This window comes from Diabrotica undecimpunctata, chromosome 1, assembly GCF_040954645.1.
Source record: "Diabrotica undecimpunctata isolate CICGRU chromosome 1, icDiaUnde3, whole genome shotgun sequence".
Classification (NCBI taxonomy): domain Eukaryota; kingdom Metazoa; phylum Arthropoda; class Insecta; order Coleoptera; family Chrysomelidae; genus Diabrotica; species Diabrotica undecimpunctata.
The window spans coordinates 107,691,591-107,714,271 of NC_092803.1; the positions used below are offsets into that span (position 1 = coordinate 107,691,591).

At 33.6% G+C, this 22,681-nt stretch overlaps 1 protein-coding gene across 8 annotated transcripts in view; it reads right to left on the reverse strand.

Moving 5' to 3' along the window:
- Window positions 1-22,681, reverse strand: part of Atg17 (autophagy-related 17) — a 169,874-nt gene that overhangs the window by 127,755 nt on the left and 19,438 nt on the right. The gene's annotated exons all lie outside the window — the stretch shown is intronic.

Below are 22,681 nucleotides of genomic sequence, written 5' to 3' on the forward strand. Positions count from 1 at the left end.
ATATAAAGAAGTTGGAATCATTTGAGATGTGGTGCTATAGAAGGATTTTGAAAATACCATGGATCCAACGAATTACAAACGCAGAAGTGTTAAGAAGGCTACAAAAGTATTGCAAGGTCATAAAGCACATCAAAACAAGAAAGCTGGAATATTTAGGCCACATTACCAGAGGTGCGAAATATGAGATATTAAGGCTCATAATGCAAGGTAAAATCAAGGGTAAAAGACCCATAGGAAGACGAACAATTTCCTGGCTGAGAAACCTAAGAGAGTGGTATAGTTGCAGCTCAGTAGATCTTTTTAGAGCAGCCGCCAGTAAGGTATGGATATCTGTGATGATAGCCAACCTCCGATAGGAGAAGGAACTACAAGAAGAAGAAGAAGTTAACTGACTAAATAGTGAATGAAAATATATTAATTTAGTTACTGAAAGACTTATACCAGAAAACAAAGAATAAAAACGGAAAAACTCTTCGAGAAATTCAATATGTACAAGGTTTGTCTTTTTAGTTTTGCATATAGTCGCATAGAGGTCTTCTGGAACAAATATAACCTCAATTTTTTGTTGACATAAATCGAGAGTTTCATTGCGATACAACAAGTTATGTAGATACAGTGAATTTTTGAAATTAGCAAGTCGGTCGAATAATGGATCTTAACCAGGAACATTGCGAGCAATAATTTTTTACAATTTTCGGAGAGGATTATCCCAACAGCAATGTCTCGCTGGAATGGTTTCTGTGTTTGGAAATAAAGCATAACACCAGTCAACTATTTCCCGCTGGTATTGCGAATTTAATACCGCCGTGTAACATACCGGGAGATGAGGCATCTTTGGGTATTTCGAAGATCTCGATCCAAAATATCTTACATGAAGAACTGGGTGTTGGTTTGTTGGTTAGTTGTTGGTTTCCCGTTGGATCCCTTATTTTCTTACAGAAGAGCAATATTACAATATACGAAAATTACACATAAAATGAGTACAGGTGAAATACCTCTACACGCTTTATATTAAAGTTTATTGGTAGAATTCAAAGTTTTAAGTTTAGTGTATTCACCTCGTAAATCCCAACTTAATCCAAGTAGTCCCGTGTTATTATTGCAATGACGAGCATTATCTTCCATCAGACGAAAGTTTTCTCCAACAAATGGGTACCGTTGAGCGTTCAAATTGCCCCCTTGAATTGTAACAAGTTCTGTATGAACCTCTAAGGAAATGTCTGCCCACACTATTATACCACCTCCACCAAATTGAACTCTCGGAGTAATACAACATTGCTGATAACGTTCACCAGCTCTTCTCCATATCCTAGGCCACCCATCTGATGAGTATCTGTTAAATCTTGATTCATCCGTGAAAAGCACTCCGATCGTCAACGCCCCAATTAAGATGTTCGCGAGCGAAGTGTAAACGTTGCCTACGATAATCTGCTGTTAATAGAGGTCCCGTGACAGGTATTCTGGACCTTAATCCATATTCATTTAAGCGTCTTCGAACTGTGAAACTGGAAACCGTGTTTCTATGGACATCATTTAATCGTTGAACAAGTACTGGTGCTGATACTGTACGATCGCGTAACGCTTGTAACCTAAGAAAGCGGTCTTCAACTTTAATTTTGGTTCTTCGTCTACCATGACCTGGCCTCCTGGTGTATTGTCCTCTTTCCCGAAATCTTTGTATTGCATCAAACACTGTACTTCGAGAAATTCCTAAAGCATTTGCGATGTAACGAATGCTCCGCCCATCATCCTGTAAACCAACAGCTTATGCTACTTCTTCTGGTATCATATTTTTTTAATGCAAGTTTTAAACAGGAGACAATACAAAAACCTACAGCCGAACTTATAATCAGGTACAATACCACAATAAACTTAAATTAATACTAAGCCACTATTTCACATTAATAACAAAGCGTATGTGTGAAAGTGTTGTTATTCGCACAAAACATCTAAACAGGTTTAAACAGGAAAAAAACGTTATCGCTAATAAGGCATAAAATACAATTCAAACAAATTAAACAAGTTTTGATCTAAACACCGAGAAAAAACAAAAAAATCTGACTGTCCGGGTAACTTTGCACCCCCGTGTATTTCATTTTTGACATGTCGTCTGGGCTGATCCACGTCCATTTACTCTGAGGCTTTTTATCGACAAAAGAGTTCATAAATAAATTTTCCTGGTATAAGAAGTTCAGCAATGTTTGCACTCGTACATTTCGTACATTTGTTTAAACCCCATTTTTGCATTAAAGTCGCCCATAGTTATTGTGTAATATGCTGGTGTGGCATGTAACGCGGTTTATAGGTCCTCATAAAAATTTTGAATTTCTTTATCCGAGTAGGTAGCCGTTGGAGCAAATGTCTGGATTACCTTAAGGGTATATTTTGCATTTAGTTGATTTAGAAGATGAGATATATAATCCTGGGGCTTATGCTGATAATTTCAACTATATTTTGTGTGTGCTTTCTATGTATAATAAATCCTACTCAACCATTTGAAGTGCCTTCTTCACCTCTAAAATGAAATACGTGTCCTGATTTAAAAGTAATTTGGGCTTCTCCTCTTCGTCTTACTTCACTGAGGCCGATAATGTCCCATTTTATGTTTTTCAGTTCTTCCTCCAGTTCCATCATCTTCTGGTCTGATATAAGAGTTCTAACAGTGTATAGAGTAACATGCATTTGTCGCTCTTTGTAGTGGCCTGATTTTTTCCGGGGGTTTTTCGCACCCTCTGCTCCAAACCTGTTCCAACCGCTACCTTGGTTGGGGATGTTGGAGACGCCGGAGACTGAGGGCCATTCAGTAGTTTTGTCTTTGATGGAAAATAACTTTTGGGGTTTTAAGCCATTAAAACGCCACGCTTGGCTAGTGCGTGTTGGCGAGTTGGTTTGGAAGTAGGGGGAAGAAAGGGGGAGATGGAAATGCTTTGGGTTTGGACATGGTTTCCCCGGGGATGGAAGGCTGGGGAAATCTATGAGCTCGCGTGGTCAGGTGTGCTATTCCTGAAGTAGATCTATTCCCTGCCGGGATCCCAGAGAAGTATCCACCCGCTACCCTACCGAGAATAAACTCATTTTTTATAAAGGTGTTAAATAAATTAACGTGGCGCGATCACTTTTATTGACCAGTAGTAGTAAAATTTCCATTTTTAGAGATCAATCTTTAAAAAATATGACATGAAACTTCAATTTTGAGTTGTGGTAACAAATATGAGGCATTTGAAATCTGAATAAAAGACGCAAAATTTACATTACACACGATCACACGTCACGGGAAATGTCTAACATTTGTTCCCAAAACTCAAAACTAAAATTTAATGCTATAGGTTTTAAAGGTTAGGCTCTAGTAATTGAAACTTCATAGTGACTAGTCAATGAAAGGGATATATTGAACTCTTGAGAATCATAAAAAATGGCACGTTTATTTATTTAACACCTGTATAAAATCTGAGTTTATTTTCGGCAAAACATCAAAAGCTGAACTCTTTGCCTATAAAACACATCTTGATTTTGGTCGATAGGTCACTTAAATCGAAAGATATCGAATTTTTACCGTCGAGCTAATACCATATAGCCCAGTCTGGTTAAAAAAAGCTCGAAAAATGTTTCGCAGATATCAGAAGCTTTTAAGACATAGGTGGGGGTTACTAGATGACGAATATATGAAAAGGTACGCAAGGATTTTTACCTTGCGTTTTTTAAACAATAATTTATAGTCACAATTTCATTTTTTGTATATAAGTTTTTTCCCCTATACAGGGAGTTTCAAAACAAGGTAACCCCGTCTCTAGGGTAGGTAAAAAACTGAAAAATAATTGGGGTTTGCTTAGTAAAAAATTTTTGTAACGCCATCCGTTTTCAAGACACAGGGCGTTGAAGAAAAAAAAATTTACGCATTTTTTACGATTTTGCCGAAACTACTGGCAACATTGTAATGAAATTTTATACGAATATGGAATTTGGAAGTTGATACATCCCATGAATTTGTTTTTATAGTTAATTCTCATAGAGGGCGCTAGTTACACGGATCGTACTAAGTATTAGTCAATATAACTTTTTTAATAGTATAATTATTAATCAAAATTTCAAGTAAACCAAAACATCATTCAATTTTACACGAAAAAGGTACTCTTGGTAAAACTCGATACTGTGTACCGTTTTCGAAATATTTTGATTTGAAAATTATGAAGTAATAATTGATGCTGGTAGTAATGATAACGTTCTAATAAGTATACCTCTATTTTCTCCAAGTGTGCCATTGAAATCGGACATTTATTGATTGTTATGACGATAAATCAACAATAATTAGAGTTTTGAAACCTTGTTATTTGTAAAATCAAATCAAAATGTACTCAAATGTTGAATACACTGACATGTTATTAACCTTAGGCGAATGTTTAGGATGTTCTAGTGCAGCTGTGACACGTTATGCAGAAAAGTTTCCCAGAAGAAACTTACCAAGTAAAAAAACATTTAGACCCGTTGAAGGACGTTGTCGAGAAACTGGGAATGTGAGACCAAATAAAATTATTTCTGGTAGACCAAGAACAACAAGACCAATTATTAAAGAAAATAATATTTTAAATTTACTTGATCAAGATCCAATAGCGTAAGGAATATAGCAAGACAAACAAATACTTCTTCTTCGAGTACTTGGCGGATACTGAAAGAACAGCAATTACATCCTTATCATTACAGACAAATCCAAGAGCTCTTGCCAGATGATCTACCGGTTAGAGTGGATTTTTGTGAAACATTGCAACAAAGGACATTCCACAATCCAAATTTTTTAAAATGCATTCTTTTTACGAACGAGGCCACCTTTACGCGACAAGGTATGTTTAACTCCCATAATGCACACTACTGGTGTGATCAGAATCCACGAGTCAAACGGGTATCACATTACCAACACTCATTTAAAGTTAATGTTTGGGCAGCAACTTTAGGTAACAAATTAATAGGTTATCATATTCTACCTGGAAATTTAAATGGTGATGTATCTTGATTTTTTAAACAATTCCTTATTCGAGATATTAGAAGATTTAACGCTAAACGAGCAAAGATCTTTATTTTTATGCACGACGGAGCCCCACCACACTTTGATAGAAGGAGTCGTAATTGGTTGAGTAATCATTTTCCGAATCGATGGATTGGTAGAGGTGCAGAAGCTCCGATTCATTGGTCTCCTCGGTCATGCGATTTTAACCCTTTGGACTACGCAGTTTGGTCGTATATTAAGGAAAAAGTCTATGCTACAGAGGTAAATTCACGCCAAGAATTGGAAGAAAGAATTCCACGTCAATTTAATAACATCATAGCTGATCCCCTACCGTTTAGAAGGTTAATGAAATCTTTAGAAAAAAGAATAGACTTGTGTATTCGCGAAAAAGGAGGGCATTTTGAACACTTACTGTAATTCAATTTTATTTTATGTTCTTAGTCATTAATTTAATTTTCTTTTTGTGAGTTTTGTTTAATTACTAACTTTTTTATACCAGCATCATAATTATTACTTCATAATTTTCAAATCAAAATATTCCGAAAACGGAAATCGAGTTTTACCAAGCGTACCTTTTTCGTGTAAAAATGAATGATGTTTAAGTTGTAAGTACTTGAAATTTTGATTAATAATTCTATTCTTAAAAAAGTCATATTGACTAATACTTAGTAAGATCCGTGTAACTAGCGCCCTCTATGAGAATCAGATATAAAAACAAATTCATGGGATGTATCAGCTTCCAAAACATATTCGTATAAAATTGCATTACAATGTTGCCAATAGTTTCGGCAAAATCGTAAAAAATGCGTATTTTTTTTCTTCAACGCCCTGTATCTTGAAAACGGATGGCGTTACAAAAATTTTTTAGTTTAAACATGTTTTTCTCTACGGTGTACAGATTCTTGGTAAATACATTTCTTTGCGTTTTTTGGGGGTCCCAAAATTAATATTTTCGGCAAAATTCACCTTGTTCGTATGATTTTTAGAGGTTAAGTGGCATTTTCGTCTCCGACGACTGGAGTATTAGTTTTCTATTATATATTTTTTCATCATTTTAAATCAGTTTATAATTTTATTCTTAAGTTATTATTGACACTTTCGCCACCAGAAAAATTATTATTAAACATTATCAAGATAAATTTCTTGAAAAGAAAACAATCTTAATAGACCTTCTCAAAACTGCTCTTCAATTTAGACACTGGGTAACCTGGAAAATAAGTTTCGGATGAGTTTTCCAGCCTCGTATTTTCGCTTTTTTGAGATTTTAAATTGTTTACAACTTGAAAACTATCAACTAGAGAAAAATGACATTAGACTTTTTTTGTTTAAAATGACTAAAGAAGCCTAAAAATATGTTTTTTGGAACAAAAACACTTTATTTTAGGAATTTGTTAAAAAAATTTATGCCCACAAATGTTTGCCGATTCACTTCTGATTTGTTTAAAAGGAACAATTTTGAACAGGAAGCCGTAAAGAAACCAAATGAGAAAAAAATTTCTTACGGGAGATGCCTCACAAGCACAACCTGGACTATAATACTTTTACAGCCATTTAGAACCATTTTTTTGTACGGGATTTTGTTTATGTTGATAATTGATGTCAATATTAACAAAATATATCAATGTCATACAGAAATTTTTGATCGTAATATCCCAGTTAGCAGAGAGAAATTAATTTTCCTCTCATAAGCACATGTACCGTGAAAAATGTACGGCATGTCCAAAAATGTTATTATTTCATCAACGAAATTTAAAGCAATGAGTTTCATATTGGCTCAAATCACCTCATTTGTACAACTTGAATATAAAGGGGTGCGCCTTAGATTTCTTTCCCCAGTACCAGCCGATATGTACCGCACTGCGAAAAAAAAGTAATCTAAATAACGATCTGAAAGTATGTGTATGAATGCCGTACTGTATCAAATTGTCGAAAATGGAGTCAAAATATTCTGAAAATCAAAGATTGCTTCTGGTACAATATTTTTGTACGGCATTACGTCGTAGGTCATTATTTTTGTATTACCTATCTAATTTATAACTATCGTACAAATATGTTTGACCAAAATGCCCCCCTCCTTGCGTGGTAAGTTTACCTTACCCGTTTAGTCACCTGAACCGATAAAAATTGAGGGCATAGTTTCTAAAGTTATTATTACATATTGTAGTTTTGATTTATATGTGATTCATGCTGGGCCGAATGACCCCTTAAAAATGTCTAATTGGCTTGTAGCCTATATAGTAGTCTCTTAACACTCCCATCTCGATACATTTGGCATATAGTAGGAGAACTAGTGCACCCTCCGAGTAACGGTATGTCTGTATGGCTACACCTCATTCAAATTCGACGTGCAGTAAAAGTAAACAAAACCAGGCTATGCTACGTAAGACTCCATAGGCGTGCGGTTTTGCTTTCATATTTCCTATCAAATTAATAAAACAGTATGTACAATTAAAGATTTGTTTACTATGAACAACGAAGATAAAATATACAATGTTAGTATTATTTTCAAGGAAATTCAAAATTAGCTTCACTACTGTAAAATAAAAAGAAACTTATGGTTTGACAAAAATAATAAAGCAGTAATTGCAATGTTGTTTTGACACTTAAACGATCGAAATCGAAACATCAAATACACTTATTTTTTAAAGTAAATTGTGTGTTAGTTCGCCTCAAAAGAAGTAACTTATTATTATGTTTTCAGTTTTTATTTGAAAAACAATAAAACTCACGTGATCCAGATTACAAATGTTACCAGAAATTGAAATCTCATTTTATATAAATTTCGTAAATTTGAATACAGATATACCTTAACTTAAAATGTTTTCATAAACGAAAATTTAATTAATTAATATCTAAGAGCTTCCGGTTTAAACGGGGCTGCCAGTCCTGAACTGAGCTCTTAATCGCACCCCATTCGTTTTTTAAGGAAAACGAAGTTTCAAACAAAAACCTATGCAAATGTCCGAGAAAATCATTCGTCAAAAATAAAAACATTCTACATATCTGACTAATAAATAAAACAAAAAACTCACAGTGTAAATTAATATTTTATTCATAATCAGAGTCTGACGTGCTGCTCTCATTAACTACGTTAATTATCAGTGGTTCAACTTGAGTCTCAATGATATTGTCAAGATCCCACATCTTTTGTTCGACTTTCTGCTGAACATGCTGTATACACTTAATAATTTAATACGAAAGCAAAACCGTATGCCAAATTTTGATTTATTGACTAAGAAGGCTTCTGGCTGAGTACAAAATAAACAACTGATCAAATCCTATAACGCGATATAGAAAATGAAAGGGAAGGATATAACGAATATATTAAGATAGAAAATCAATTACATATCTTAATAGATTCGTTATATCGTCCCTTTTCATTTTGCTATGTCGCAAGTTAGGTTTCGATCAGTTGTTTATTTTGAACTTAGCCAGAGGCCTTCCTTAAGTCAATAAATCAAAATTTGTCAAAGGTAAATTTATTTTCATTCATAGTGCCTTATGATATCTTGTACATAACTATACGTTCTATATAATCAAGATCCTGTGTAGTGCCATTTTTTTAGTCGCCATGTTTTTTTCTATCTTAATATATTCGTTATATACTCCCCGTTTAATAAATATCGACAACCGAGTTTAAGAAAGCGGATATTCAAAAGTGGCTGCGATCAAAAGTTTTGACAATTCAGTTCTAAAAGTCGAGCTTTTGACTATTGTGAATAAACATAAAAAAATACACTATTGTTAGCATATTGTAGATGAAATGGGTAAAGAAAAAAGAAGGTATTCACAGGCACTCGAGGTAGATTCTGAGTAAAATATTACCTAAGTTACACTTTGAGTTTTTTATTTTATTTATTACTCAGATATGTTGAATGTTTTTATTTTTGACAAGATTTTTCTGACCTTTGCATAGGTTTTTGCTTTGAAATTTCGTTTTCCTTAAACCAACGAATGGAGTGCCATTAAGAGCTCAGTTCACGAGTGGCAACTCCGTTTCAACCTTAAATATTACGTTAAAAACATTTTTACACATTTAATGTAATTGTATTTTAATTCCGTGCATTACAATAACGGATTCACGTTATTATGTTGTTGGAAAACCTCATTCTAACATGTTTATTCAGTTATTTTCAGTTCTGTTATTCCTGTGAACGACTTATGCTACGATGTCTACTTCATATTTTCATATGTATTTCATAATACAGGAAAATATAGGTTTATACATCGTTAAAATCATGATGTGGGAGTGCCCCTCGTAACAATCATACTGTTGACGGTTTATTTATACTTACCGCAGCTCTATCTTGTATTTAGTGTAGAAATGTTTAGAAAGGTTTTCGAAGCCCCACCCATTGTAACGTCAGAGGTGAGGTAGTCCATTAATAAACACAACTGACCGTTTCCACTAAACAGACTCGAGTTTCAAAAACTCGGGACTCGAAAAACAAAACGAACTGTTTCAAAACACGCCAGTCTTTAGTAAAGTTTGTGAAAAGTTACTATTTTGTTTTATTGGATACGAGTTTGTGTTTTGTTTTGTTTTTATTTTGTCCGTTTGGTGGGAAACCGCCATTAGATATTACATTTAATTTTAAAACAATTTTTACATATTTAATTTAATTTTATTAATTCAATGCATTACAATAACGAATTCGCATATTATGTTGTTGGAAAACCTCATTCTAACATTTATTAATTTAATTTTATCTTTGTTATTCTTCTGATCATAAAATATAAATGATGACATTTATTAGAAATATAAATGAATAAATTCAAGCACTGTAATTCCCTGACGCACGCCCTGGCTAAAACATTATCACTAGAACAACAGTGGTCCAATTAAGTTATAGCAATTCTTCCGCGTACAAGGACTACTAAATGATATGGTATGCTGAGTTTCGTATACGATGTCTATTTATATAGTTTATGAGGTGGATATTATGTACGTTTATACATTGTAAATCGTGATTTTAGAGTGCTCCTCGTAATATTCATAATGTTGATAACGTGTGTTGGTTTGTTTACTGCTACTGCATCTTTAAGATAAATTTGGTGTAGAAATTCTTGATGAGTCATAGCATGCTAAGTACGGTAACCATCACCTGGGACGCATCAGTCCTGGAGTCATAAAACCCTATATTTTTGAAAGTGTAGATAATATTTGAAAAACAACTTTTTATAAATATGTTTAATGATTTTCAGAATCGTTATAGAGCTTGTTTACATTACTGCGGTGTACATTTTAAACACATGCATTACAAAATAAATATTGTTTTCTATAATGACTAATGCAAAAATGAATGCTTAAAATATAATATACACACTTTATACATACCGTTGCGCCGTTAAAATTCACGGTAGATCAAGCCACATTTTTCGTTTGCTATTTTCTTTTTATAAATGTTTACAGGCTCTTTTTTCTAACAGTAATTCTTAGATATTCATTTCTCAGATGAGACTTTTTTCACACTATCAAATATCTAATCTTGTGAGAATTATTATTTCGTGGATTTGTTTATTATTTGAGTCATTTGATTTATATAACATTTTCACGCAATACTTGTCGTACATATCTGTTATCACCTTTTATATGCAGCGTACCCATGTAAATTTATTGTTTATACGAAAATTAACGGTGAAGAATGAAATAATTTAAGCAACAATGACATTGATCGTTTATTAGACATAGTAAAAATAATATCAAATTATTGCTCCAAAGACACTGTATAACTTGCAATATATTTTTTCAATCATTCCATCGTCCAATTTAAAAATTATCCGATAATAATGCCTATGCAAATCTAGTTTGTGACACAAATACTACAAACAATAAAAGCAAGCTTACAATGGAAACAAAAACCTTGAAATAATTCAACCAAGACAGACTTATTTTTAATTTAGCTATTATTCAGAATTTTTTTTCTAGTCGAACATAAAAAGCAACCTTACACTTGAAAACGGTTGTCAGGTCGGGTATTAATTTGTATTTGTATGAATAACGTTTATTTTTGTTGTGGCTACAGCTTCACAACATAACAAAAGCATTGCACAACTCCAACTTCGAAAATAACACTGTTCGATTGATAAAGATAAAGGGGCAAACATTTAGCAAGTGCAATACACTTTTCTGTTGACGAGCAGAAATAGGGAGAGGAAATTTGTCTAACTCTTATAACTAAAAATATTTATAACTAAAAATATTTAAGTGAAATTGCGTAGGCAATGTGCAACGGACAACGAAAAAAATTGGCACGTGTAGTTATTTCATCACATTTCGCGTCTCTTTTGGTAACCTTGATATTTGTGAATGCTGGCAATAAATATTAGTTGTTTATAAGTGGGGGACAGTGGGGAATAATTCTATTACTGTTTTAAAAAAAATTGTATTTTTGGTGTCATTGTATTTTCCGCTTTGTAATATTTTTTATATATTCTACTTATTCATCTTGTGAGGTACTTAAATACGACTTTTTGAAGATCTTGAGGTAGACGTTTATTCAGGCTAACCTGTTTCTATCCATTAATTATTGTAACTATTTTCCTGCTTAATAAATACATAGCATACGATATTTATTATAACAAGTCATTACTATTCTGTCGCGTAAATTCAAGAAAAATAAACTGGAGATTGTGCCTGAAACTATTAAAATTGACAGTTTGACCTCGTTTGTTGTTCCTCTTTGAGTCTAGTGACTTTATATTGAAATCGTTCAGAAATCGCTTTGTTATAGTTTTAGCTATGTTTGTTGATGATAATGTTACCTGAATTACCAGTGTCAGCCCTGTTTTTACAGAAGCCTTACAAAAGTTAACAAAATTGCAAACGTGTTAATAACTTTTCTTCGATTTGCTATTTATTTCTTTTGCTGTTTAAAAACCGTATTCTTCTATATTATGTATTTATGGTTTTACCATTACACTACAAACCATTCAATAGTTTAATTTTTAGTTTTCCGAATTCAGATTTTGACTCAGCTTCCAGTAACCTCTTTTTACTCTATTATGACATTCTTTGAGTATCTCCTGTGATAAGCAGTATTAAAATTTTTTGTACAACGGCACTTACTAATTTTCCTTAAATATCTCCCGCAGATATTGCTTGATACTTTTATATTTACTCCCGGTTTTTGAAAATAGAATCTAACACAGTCATACAATAGTATTTCTCTTAACTTTCCGCTAGTTTGATGGGGTATGACAGACCCAGAGGTTTATATACGTCGCTAATGCGCGTAATGTTGGCACAGCAACTGGCTTTATTGATTTTCAGTACTCGAGGTTCTGAATCAGTTTTCGTGTGACATGATAAGTTAAATATTATATTTATATGGAATTAAACCACAATTGATTGTAGCGATGACATGTCTACTCTTGTCGTACCTGGCCAACAGAAGGTTCTGAGTTCGGATAGGGCCAACCCTGACCGAAGTCTTAACCGTGGGGGCCGGATTACCACAGGGAGTGGTGTTATCGCCGTACCTGTACACAATTTTTACGACGGATACCTAGAACAATGCTGAGCCTATATGCTGACGACACTGCAATAGCAGTTAGCAGCAAAGATCCAGACCTGGCAACGACATACTTAACCGTATGCAGTCCTTGAGTGTAAAGTGGAAAATGTACCAAAAAAGAATAGTACAACCTAATAGGATACTAAACCCTGTTCAGTACTCCTATTGAATGGGCAAATAATGCCAAATACCTCGGCATTACGTTAGACAAAAAATTAATATTCACCGAGCGAGGACCAAAAAGCAGGCGAAGGTTCAAAACAAAGATCAGAATGGCAAATGCTATAATTCTGCCAACCCTCACATATGCCTCAGCGGCATGGGGTGCCACGTACAACTCAATCGGAAGAAAATTCAGACCATACAAAACTTCATGATTAGGGAGGCACTGAATCTTCTAGATATATAGGTACCTTTAAGGTACTTATTTAGGGATTCTCAACAAAAGATAGTCCTGAAAATGATGGACGAACGTGCACATGAAATCTTCAATAACCTTAGGAACCATCCAAGCCGAACACTAAGAGGGTTGACAGATTAAGATTCAAACGTGAAGACAGTACATAGACGGCCCAGACAACAGCTAGCTGGATACAGGGAGGGCCCAGAGGACCTACGATGAACAAGATATACACATGATACCCTAACGACGCGGTAACAGAAGGCCACAAAAAAACAGAAAAAAAACAAAAAAAAATACAGAAAAAAACACAAAAGAGCATTTTTCACCAAAAAAATAACCTCTACCCACTCCCAATTATTTATACTTTATTTATTTTTTTAGTTACGTTTACTTTCTTTTCTAACCATTTACACTAAAAAAACACACACACAAAAACGTTTACAAGGGGAGTGTGAGGGTCGTTTACACCTGGGAACGCACAACCCCACCCATTACTTTCCTCTCTATTATTATTTTATCTTCAGCTTAATTAATTGTGTGAGAGCCGTTTACATCTGGGAATGTACACCCCACACATTTATCCAGCCGCTTAGGCATAGACCCATAAGGCAGGACAAATGACGTTAGTCGCGAAAACTGAACATCGAGGTCATGTGCGACAAGCATGGGCTCGAAGGCTAACTTTTCGGGTGCTCAGCCAACGAGGAGAACACAATTTATTTTGCCAATTCAGCGGCTGAGGAACCGAACACATACATATTTCACTTTATCACCTTAGGTTGGTGGCTCCTATGATCTAAACACACACTTTTTAGGGACTAAGTCCCAAAGTCGTGATACAAGATTCAGTCATTTCATAGGGAGGGAGCTACCCCTAAATTCCTAAAATTAGGTGGCCTAACCATAATCAAGAAAAAGAGAGGATGTTCCATTACCCAGAGCATCCAAAGTAACGATTAGTACATAAGCCTCCCCATTCGTAAGTCTCACGATGGGGAGGAGTGGTGACATAGCTTGGGGGTTAGACAGGTACCACTTCATGAAGAAGTGCTCATTTTTTTCCGAGAGCTCTATTTTGAAACTGTGTTGAATTTCTTGAAGACCGCTACTGTCGGCTACACTCACTTTTTTTACTCTAGTCGGAACACAACGTACTCTTTGTTTGCAGCACTCCTGTTTAAATAATGTTCAGTAATTTTGTTTGAAATACGCTACAGAATGGTCAAGTGCTACATATGGTCCATCTTGCTTTATGGCATGGAAACGTGGACTTTGAAAAAAACATCTATCAACAAACTTGAAGCATTTGAAATGTGGTCATTAAGAAGAATGATGCGCATACCTTGGGTGGATAGAGTTCGAAACGATGACGTCCTTAAGAGAGCCGGCGTGGAAAGAGAACTCTTTAAATTAATTAAAAAACGCAAGATTTGTTACCTTGGGCACATATTGAGAGGAGCAAAATATGAAATACCACAGTTAATCCTACAAGGGAAGATCGAAGGTAGGAGAGGAGCCGGCCGCAAACAATTATCCTGGTTAAGAAATATTAAAGAATGGACAGGAATACACAATAGAGGCGAGCTGTGTCACGCCGCCAAGAACAGAATTCTAGTAATGAGATAGTCGCCTACGCACTTTGGTGTATGGCATGTTAAGAAGAAGAATTTTGTTTGCTAAAAATTTTGTTAAAAACTTTGGACATTTTTTTATAAAAAAGATTTTTATAAAAGTTTTTAACTTTTTTTTTAACCAGTATTCCGAATATTTTTTTCCATTAATTTGAACCAAATTCTACGGAGTTATTGTAATTGTTTATAAGCTTAAAAAGTGCTATTTATTATAAAGTCATTTTGTGTACATAAATGTAATTTTTAAAACTTACGTTTAAAACTTTTAAAACGTATTCTTAATAGAATACGTTTTAACAAAGAAAATAAGCCCCGGATTATTGAGATACATTCAGTCAAATTATCTGGACCAGTCATAGAAATTAGCTCTTTTTTCAAAAATCTTATAAAAAAATTAGATTTCGCAAAAACTATTTAACTATTCTGACCCATCTTTTGCACACAGTTCAAACTCAGTAAGAGCCTCAGTAAATAATAAAAAAGTTATTAGCAATATTCAAAAACAGCAATTTTGTTGTTCATTTTGCAATAACTTTTTTGTTTATCAACCGATTTTAATTTAGCATATCTATTTTGTGTATCTTTTTTATTAATATATAATATAACGTCTATAAATAGACGTTTTGAATATTTGTTTAACAGTAGTTCCACTAAAAAATTGATGAATCCCTAGAATATTTCATACTACACATTTTTCCTGTTAAACCTGTCTATACAGTTTGTTGCGTAAAAGTCTAACTTAATTGGTCTAATAAAGTTATCATCAAAGCGTTATTCCAAACAGTAGTAGATAAAATAAAGATTATTTAATTAGATGTCGATGTTCCAGGGTACGACAGCATTAAAGAAGAATACTATATCAGTGTCCATATTCGTATCAGATGTGTTATTTGCTGTTTTCACCTTAATCAAATTTTTACACTTACATGGAAGTAAAAATAAATAAAACAAAGAATTATAAATAAATACATAAGAGTAGGGGAGAAGAATAGCAAACAATCAATATTCAGAAAACAATGAAATTAAAAGACTATCCCTAAAACATTTATCCTTTTGAATAAAATCCTTTATAAAAAGGTATATAAAAAACCCAGTTGGGCTATGTTGCATTGACAAAACGTTTTCGGAATAAATATTCCATCATCAGTGTCCTAAAATAGTATTTAACCACTTAATTAAAAAGAACATGAAAAGATTTAAGTTTTGACTAAGGTTAATGTAAAAGTGTGGTTAATACTTACAAGTTAATACATGGATGTAGCCAACAGTATCAACCATCAATGTTATTGTTTTAAATTATGTATGTGAAATGAAATTGTGGTGAGAAAATTATGTGATTATAGTTAGGCAACCAACTATACAGTGTCGAGTGGTGTGGTGAAAAGATTCTTATATAAGGCCCTTTATGTTTTAATAACATTTTTATAACAGAAACTAGACACTGGTGGAAAGTTGGGTTCTTGAAAAAATATAGGAATTGATATATTTAATATGTGAGGATGTTGTTCAATGAATAAAATAAAACTATTATGATATAAAGTTCATGTAAAAATTAACTTACAACTCAATTATATTAGGCCCTGTATGTCAAAAAACAACATTTGGTACCTGGAAAATGTAAAACTTCTTGAGTTGTAAGTTCATGAATATGAATATCTGATTGGATGTTGACAAACTGAGTGAAGTAGTTATATTTTGTGTGTTGACTAGTATGAAATGGACAAAATTTGATGGTTGAAAGTGGTTTTGTAATATATTGGTCGTAAAGTACTTAACTTATAACTTGAGAAAAAGCCCTATCTGTTATAAAGCAACACTAGGTACATAGGAAGATAAAAGATTAAGTTATAAGATGGTAAGTTGAATGAACTATTGGTCTATATTGACTATAATAGTAAAATGAAATTGTTGTATGTGGCTCTGTTAAATTTGAATAGAGATAATGAAAATTAAGGTGTTTTGAGAAAATTGTGATAAACATATAGACTACGAAAGGCTGAGGTCCCCAGAGAACCGAAGCCAAACCCTGAGGGAATTGTGTAGAGAATTAAAATAAGAATTTAATAATATGGAATGGGTGGTGGATGATGGATGATCTGATCTGAATTTGGGAGTGTCGAAATAGAAGCATGGAAAGTATTGGTTATAGTGATTAAGACATGAAGTTTGGGTTGAAAAGAAAAGAGTGGGATAGATAGAAAGTAAGATGTATTGGAAGAAAGGTTTTTAGAGTGAACTAAGGGAGATGAGTATTAGGTGAACTAATAATTAATATGGAATTTAATTGTAGAAGTAAATTGGTGATGTAAGTTAGGAGAATAGTTGGCGATGTAGAGGGAGAAAATCTCGATTGAATGAAACATGACGATTAACGCAATTTGGGCTTTTTTGTTTTTCTTTAAGAATTTTAAGATCTTCGTATAAATCTAATTTGAGGAAATTTTTTTGGGAGATATTGTGGATAAGTGAAACGTCTTCTGGGATATTGAGGGTGTGGTTGTGTTCTTTGAGATGTTGAGAGAAAGTGGAAGTATTTTCTCTTTTTATGTGCTCTAGAGAGCGTGAAGAAAGAGATCTGCATGTTCTACCTATGTAGGTGGCATTGCAATCTGAACATTTAAGTCTATATACTCCACTCCGGTTCATATAGTTGATAGGATCTTTGGAATTAGAAATGTGTTGTCCCAAGTTGTTGGGTACTTTGAAAGAAACATGGGTGTTTTCAACCGAACGTTGGATGAGATTTCGAATATCTCCAGAAAGACTTTCATGGTAGAAAGGGAGTGAAACATAGTTGGGTTTGGTGGTAAGGTCTCTGGGGAACGCAGTCTCCCGCAGGGTCTTAAGGCATGGGCCATGGGCAGCTGTCTCTCCCCTCTATTAGCTGATGTCTTTATGGATCATTTAGAATCCACTCAGATCATGAAAAACCCTGAAATACTACACTGGTTTCGCTATGTTGATGACTGTTTAGTCTTCATTTCAGGTAATTCCAATTCAGCTGAACTTTTACTTTCCAAAATCAACCAAATTCACCCCAATATCAAGTTCACCATGGAACTAGAATCTTCCATGTCAATTAATTTTCTTGATCTAACCATTACCAGATTAAATGACCACTTCGACTTCAGTATCTATAGGAAACCCACACAGACTGACCACGTAATTCCATTTTCATCCAACCATCCCATGTCACATAAATACGCAGCTTTTCATAGTTACATCCATCGTCTAGAAAGCATTCCACTGTCAGATTCAAACTACAAAAAAGAACTAAATATACTCAGACAAATAGCAGTCAACAACGGATATGATCACAACATCATCAACAAACTCATCCACAAAAAACGCCTTAAGACCCTGCGGGAGACTGCGTTCCCCAGAGACCTTACCACCAAACTCAACTATGTTTCACTCCCTTTCTACCATGAAAGTCTTTCTGGAGATATTCGAAATCTCATCCAACGTTCGGTTGAAAACACCCACGTTTCTTTCAAAGTACCCAACAACTTGGGACAACACATTTCTAATTCCAAAGATCCTATCAACTATATGAACCGGAGTGGAGTATATAGACTTAAATGTTCAGATTGCAATGCCACCTACATAGGTAGAACATGCAGATCTCTTTCTTCACGCTCTCTAGAGCATATAAAAAGAGAAAATACTTCCACTTTCTCTCAACATCTCAAAGAACACAACCACACCCTCAATATCCCAGAAGACGTTTCACTTATCCACAATATCTCCCAAAAAAATTTCCTCAAATTAGATTTATACGAAGATCTTGAAATTCTTAAAGAAAAACAAAAAAGCCCAAATTGCGTTAATCGTCATGTTTCATTCAATCGAGATTTTCTCCCTCTCCATCGCCAACTATTCTCCTAACTTACATCACCAATTTACTTCTACAATTAAATTCCATATTAATTATTAGTTCACCTAATACTCATCTCCCTTAGTTCACTCTAAAAACCTTTCTTCCAATACATCTTACTTTCTATCTATCCCACTCTTTTCTTTTCAACCCAAACTTCATGTCTTAATCACTATAACCAATACTTTCCATGCTTCTATTTCGACACTCCCAAATTCAGATCAGATCATCCATCATCCACCACCCATTCCATATTATTAAATTCTTATTTTAATTCTCTACACAATTCCCTCAGGGTTTGGCTTCGGTTCTCTGGGGACCTCAGCCTTTCGTAGTCTATATGTTTATCACAATTTTCTCAAAACACCTTAATTTTCATTATCTCTATTCAAATTTAACAGAGCCACATACAACAATTTCATTTTACTATTATAGTCAATATAGACCAATAGTTCATTCAACTTACCATCTTATAACTTAATCTTTTATCTTCCTATGTACCTAGTGTTGCTTTATAACAGATAGGGCTTTTCCTCAAGTTATAAGTTAAGTACTTTACGACCAATATATTACAAAACCACTTTCAACCATCAAATTTTGTCCATTTCGTACTAGTCAACACACAAAATATAACTACTTCACTCAGTTTGTCAACATCCAATCAGATATTCATATTCATGAACTTACAACTCAAGAAGTTTTACATTTTCCAGGTACCAAATGTTGTTTTTTGACATACAGGGCCTAATATAATTGAGTTGTAAGTTAATTTTTACATGAACTTTATATCATAATAGTTTTATTTCATTCATTGAACAACATCCTCACATATTAAATATATCAATTCCTATATTTTTTCAAGAACCCAACTTTCCACCAGTGTCTAGTTTCCATTTTCCAGGTACCAAATGTTATTAAAACATAAAGGGTCTTATATAAGAATCTTTTCACCACACCACTCGACACTGTATAGTTGGTTGCCTAACTATAATCACATAATTTTCTCACCACAATTTCATTTCACATACATAATTTAAAACAATAACATTGATGGTTGATACTGTTATAATTTTATTTTATTTCAACTTTCACAATTTTAAACAACGTTGGCTTCTGTCTTAAATAGACATATACAGTTACACTGACTGCTCTGTCATAACTTCCGTCTTAACCTGCCAAGATTGTCATTTCAATCAGTTGCTTTGACAAAGTCCTCGTAGACATACCGTCTCAGGACTCGCAACTAATGTAGAGTCATATGTCACCATGTTACCAATCCAACGGTAACTTTATCATCTTAACTGTAAATTAGACATAATGTAAATCAAATCTTATTTAATAATTTTTAAAGGGTTTTTACCCACATATTTAGTGGCTACATCCATGTATTAACTTGTAAGTATTAACCACACTTTTACATTAACCTTAGTCAAAACTTAAATCTTTTCATGTTCTTTTTAATTAAGTGGTTAAATACTATTTTAGGACACTGATGATGGAATATTTATTCCGAAAACGTTTTGTCAATGCAACATAGCCCAACTGGGTTTTTTATATACCTTTTTATAAAGGATTTTATTCAAAATTTTTTAATATATGGTATACAGCCAAATACAGGAACTTTGTTTCCTTGTGGATTTATCCTTTTAATCCTGTTTTAAGGTATACACATACAACAAATATAGACCCTTTATAGTAAATAATTACGCAACCATACCCTTTCATACGCAACCAAACAATAATTATTCCGCAATAAAACGTTGATTAATGATCTCTACCTCCAACTTTACAATGCGAAACATTTACTATTGTTCTAAACCTGTATATCTGTAGAGTATAACAGTTAATTATCTATTATGATAAAAATAAATGGTAATCATATTAAAGATGTTGAACGGAAAATGTTGAAGATTGTGTAATTTGTTCTATAATAATAATTGTCAAAATGGTGTCTTGACACGATATGTGTTTTATATTTTTTATATGTAAAATTCATTAAAAGGAAAATATTACAAAAAGTTAAGTCACTCTTGACCTCTTTCTGAATCTTATGGTGTATTTAAGACGATATAAGATTATGTCGTAGGAGCACGATTTATTAGTCCTTATATTCAAATTAGTAAACACGAGTCTATTGTCGCGATTTGCAGATTGTTTACTATCATCAGCCATACATTGTATTATTATATTGTATATATCACAGATATAAATAAGCAATTATCACAGCAAAAGGCCCATGCAGAGTTATTAAAGCTGGGGACGCTCCCCAGTCTAAAAATGATTTGGTACAGTAATAATAGTCCATATCCATTTTATAAGCCCGAATTCAGACCAATTTACTGCCAATTTATTTCGGAAATTAAAAATCTATTGCTGTAGACGTTTCCAAGAAACAATAGTTATGCTAAATTTAAAGTAAATCTAGCATAGCCCATCTTGGTGGCATATCTTATTGTTAATTAATTGCTGTTGATTGGTACATTGACCAATCCCCAAACACTACCGCATCATCTTCTAGTGCAAAACTCACCCCCGGAAAGATTGAGATATCGGCCAAAAACGATGAAACTAGAAAAGTGAACCGCAAGGAATTAATTGCTAATTTATTGCTGAAGTTTTACGCCAAGAAACAATGTATTGCTGCAACCGTTTCAGAGAAACAATGTTTATGTTAACTTTACGGCAAAGCTACGTAGCCATAGTTATATCTCGGCAATGAAAAGGGCTACTGAGCCTATCTTGGCGGCATATTGTATTGCTAATTAATGATTGATTGGTACATTGACCAACCCCCAAAAACTACCTCATCATTCCTTAGCGTAAACGTCACCCACGGAAACATTGAAATATCGGCCAAAAACGCATAAACTGGAAAGTTCACTAGAAAGATTTTATTATTTATTGTTATATTATATTAAAATAATTTTTTCAAACAAATTTAAAAAAAAAACTTTTTCTCCCGGGACAAGAGTCATTCTGAACAAAACATTTATAAAGATTTATAAATAAATTAGAATATTTTTAAACGTCATTTTCGAAGAAAACATGAAATTTTGATTTCCTGTTTCATCATGAAAATAACGAATCAGAACCGATAAAATGAGATCTATTATTAGGTAATAATATTAAGATCTATATTATATCGTCAACCACCACGTTTTTTAATTGAAAAATATATACCAAATTTGGATGGAAAATGGTTGACAAAGAGAGAGAGAGAGAGAGAGAGAGATTTTCAACTAAATAATGAATTCTATAAACAAAATTTCTGTGTAATTTATCATTCCCTCATTACTCATTCGAATCAACTGGCCAAGCCAACGAATTTTATGAAAGGTAACAAACTTTCCTATATCGAAATACCGTATACAATATCGTGTCTAATTAACTCTTCAAGCTCAAAGTTCATATTGGGTCGGATTCAGTATCTCCATACTGCTCCAGGATGGACCCAAAAATTTTCCTGAGCACTTTCCTTTAAAAACATGCCGACTGGAAAATCCAAGCAAGGGACATAGCAGAATGGCACAGAAAGCCTAAGAAGGTCGAGGTACTTTAAGGGCTGTAGCACCATAATCTTTTCAGGGCATCTTCGTCTTTCTTCAGCAAGGTCCATGTTTCACAACCATAAGTCACAACGGGACTTTTTACTGTTCTGTAAAAAGTTTTTTATTTAAGTAATGTGCCCTGTTTTCTTTGTGTACTCTATTCTTTATTTCTGCACTTACTACTTTTAAGTACCGTTTACTTTCGGTTACTAGGGAACCTACGTACGTAAACTCTGCTATATTTTCAAACCTGCGGAGACCTGTTTGGAAGAAGTTTCTATTGTTTCGTCTTGTTCTTGCCGTAAACATATATTTGGTTTTAGCCTAATTTATCTTCAATCCTACATCGCGCGACCCTTTCTCATGACTTTACCCACATATGCAGCTATTTGTGTGCTCTTGGTTATAAACTTCCCGCGGATGTCAACTTTTGAAATTAATTCATGCAGCAAGAGATTAAACTTCTTTTTTTTAAACACAGCACAAAAAATTTTCAGAAAGCCGCTGATCATTGTCAATGTTTCCTAGGCCCACTGAACAACAAAACACACCTTACGACAAATATTACATATATGCCATTGATTTCATGTAATGAACTTACAATTTCAACTATAGTCGTCCTAAGAATGGATCTCAAAAATATTCACAATACCATTAAATTCTAATACTTACTTCAAAATGTTTATACCTAATTGTCCATTATAAG